The sequence below is a fragment of the Abramis brama genome (genome assembly GCF_963993115.1).
Source record: "Abramis brama genome assembly, chromosome: 18".
Lineage (NCBI taxonomy): Eukaryota > Metazoa > Chordata > Actinopteri > Cypriniformes > Leuciscidae > Abramis > Abramis brama.
Genome location: NC_139980.1, coordinates 12,204,111 through 12,207,536, shown reverse-complemented (window position 1 = coordinate 12,207,536; position 3,426 = coordinate 12,204,111).

Sequence of the window (3,426 nt, the reverse complement as noted above, 5' to 3'; positions counted from 1 at the left end):
ATTGTCCACTGAAAAAGACAAAGAGCAAATAAATGCACCAGGTGCGCACTGGACACAGCAAGGATAAGGCTGGGTCTGCCTTGACACAAAGGAGTGCTTGCAAGTTCCCCACTTGATCCCTAAAAGGGGTAGTGGGAACTTTGGGCACATAGCCGGGCCAAAGTCTCAGGACAAAGTGAGAGTGTGCCGGGCCAGACTCAAGGCACACTTCGCTACCAGAGAGCACTTGTAGATCTTAATGGAGGTGATGGAGGGTTAGTGAATTCTTAGTGGGTTTTTCTGATGTATCAGAGGCACTTTTATGGCTCCCAAGTGTGACCCCTAGTGTCATCACATCGACACAACGTTGAAGTGAGTGACAGATAGGGAACTGAAGTATACTTTGGGCTTTAGCCAATTATAGTCACAAGTTCTATGGTTAGAAATATAGTTCAATTCAAGAGAATGACAACGCCAGTTTTGAAGAGCTTTAATGTGCTAATGTGCTCTAGTACCCTGGAGGAACCAACAATTGAATCAAACATTGGTAAGCAAAAAGCAAAGCAACGGAGAACAAAAATAGCTAAGTATTCCTCAGATGTAATGTAAATTGATGGCATAAACTGCAACTCTATATTGTTGAAACAATATGGTGAGATGTGCAACAAAGTTTCTTCAGTTTCGGGAACTACCTAATTAATAAAGTGAGTTATGTTATTGTACAATTTTTAAAGTTAAACATCAACCTTCTTAGTATTCCTCAATCAATTCATTATAAACAATAACATTATAAAAGAATACCTGTTTTCCCATTCATTTTTTGTAAAAAATTTATAGGATCGCTAATGACCCGAGTTGTGTAACAAAGTATCTTTTATCTGCGCAACAATAATTGAATTTTTGATGACTGAATAAGTGCAATTCACATTTATTCCTCAAGGTGGCAATGTCCGATACACAATGATCAAGTAACGTTTCACTCACAGAAAAAAAGGAAGTATCATCAGCAAAACTTGAAATGGCTCAGCGATTTACTGCAAGCAAGGACTGAACGCAATCAAATATTAGTATCACTGTCACTTGATGGTGGATCTGCCGAAGAAGCTATCAGCGATCAAAATATTGTTTTGAAGATGTTGAAAATTATAGTTTTGAGAATATATGGCAAACATGAGCCTGATGCTGAATGTACTTCTGGGAAATGAGCTTTGACGAGGACAGTGACGATGGTATAAAACATCTGCTCAAACTGAACCCTTCCAAGCTCCCAAAGGTAACAAATGCTTTATTTCATTCTTCTGTAATTGTTACTTTAATATCAGAAGAGTTTTATATTATCATGACAGGTAGAGCTTAATCCTTGTTAGATATATCCGGGTCGCTAAAGACCCGAATATGTAATAATGATTGGGGAAACATTCTTGCATTTAAAGGGTTAGTTCACCCAAAAATGAAAATTCTGTCAGTAATTACTCATCCTCATGTTGTTCCAACCCCATAAGACTTTCGTTCATCTTTGGAACACAAATTAAGATATTTTTGATTAAATCTGAGAGCTGTCTCACTCCTCCATAGGCTTCTATGCTATTGAAACTTGCCGGCCCAGAAAAGTTAGTAAAGACAATGTTTAAAATAGTCCAAGTGACTACAGTGGCTCAACCTTAAGTTTATCAAGCGACGAGAATACTTTTTGTGCGCAAAAAAAAAAGAAGAAAAAAAATTAAACTATTCAACTATTCATTTTCTTCTGTGTGGGCCTCTGGTGAGTTCATGTAGTGTAACAGCGCCGCGCTTCTGTGTTGTACGTCAGAACGTAGGCTCACTATTGGCTGATGCTGGTCATGTGTGTGATGCTGGCCTGATGTGAGCCTACGTTTTTAAGCTTTAAGGGTTAAATAAATCAATACAGTTTTTCACTCAGAAATTTCAAGTCAATTTCACAAATAATTACAAAGAATTGTCAAGTAACAAACTGAATTAAATGTGAAATTTTAAATTAGAAAGACTGAAATAGTATTTTCTTGTAAAACACACTAACAGGTTTTTTTTTTTTTTTGTACAGTGTATGTTATCAACAGCAATATGTTGACTTGAGAAATATGACCAAATGTTGTAAAAATGCATTGAATGTTTGATGTACTAATTAGATTAAAATACAACATTGGCCGACAGCCCCTGGAAAGCTGGCAGGCAGACTTTGATTTCAGTCCAGTAAGTATTTAGAGAAGCCTTGTGTCTTCTTGCAAAGATGGTGTTTTTTGGCGAGACATCACAGTGTCGAAACACACTGACAGATATTCAGATACTCTGGTATTCTGAGAAATAGCTTGTCCCAGAAAGAAAAAAAAAGAAAAGAAAAAGAATTAAATATCAAAAAGCACATCTTTTCCTGATATTATTTTCACACAATTATATGAAGCGAAGAGAATTGTGTGGGTGGTAGCGTCAGCTCTTCAGGAAGGCTTCATGCTAAGTATAGCTGTGTTGCACAAATAGTGCATGTTTTATTTTGGCATTTAAAGAGTTTTCTTGTGCGGTTTGTGGTGTTTGGAGATAACTGATATCAGATAAATTGACCATAAAATATTATGTGAACACAGAGTATATCTGATAGTTGGATAAGCGGCAGTTCTTTTTACAGTATTGTCAACACGGTCTCATGGCAATTCAAAACAATAGGTTACTATCGTAACCCCGGTTCTCTGAAACATCGAGTGGAGAGATCCACCTATGGGAAGGGCATCCGTACCTGACCTCTGCAAAAGCATCCAATTGCACCAAGTCTGGCTAGACAGACAGAAGCGCGCAGCCAATGCCAGGTGAGGCCACACCCCCTCACCTACGGGCATATAACAGCTGGGCGCGCTGCTATTCCTCAGTAAGTATATTCGCTTCTCGTGCGGCAAGCGGGGCAAAGCTGGTGGATCTCTCCACTCGATGTTTCAGAGAACCGGGGTTACGATAGTAACCTATTGTTCTCTTTCATCATCTCGTGTTCGAGATCCACCTATGGGAGAGACATGGACAGCTCCCCGATTGCCCAGTACACTCACAGTGAGGTTCCGAAAGCCAGAAAAGGACGGTCACCTCGGGGAGGCGGTGCCTGACACGTCCATTAATCATGAACCTGCAAAGGTGACGCCACACCTAACTGCTGTGGACAAGCAGGACATGAAACATGCATGAGACACATACATGATAGTAACCCCAACCCACCGAGACACATAAACTATACCCAAGAAGGGAAGTAAATGTTTGGTGACAGGAATGAACATGGCCAGCCGGCCCATTCACTCTTGGTTTACCCAACAGGGTTACAGGGAAGAGCTAAGAAGACCCCACTCCTAAAACCGAATGTGCTACCGAGGTTCTGGTGACATCCAGCCGGTAGTAACGCACAAAGGTATGAGGAGAAGCCCAACTGGCAGCGGAGCAGATGTCCTGCAG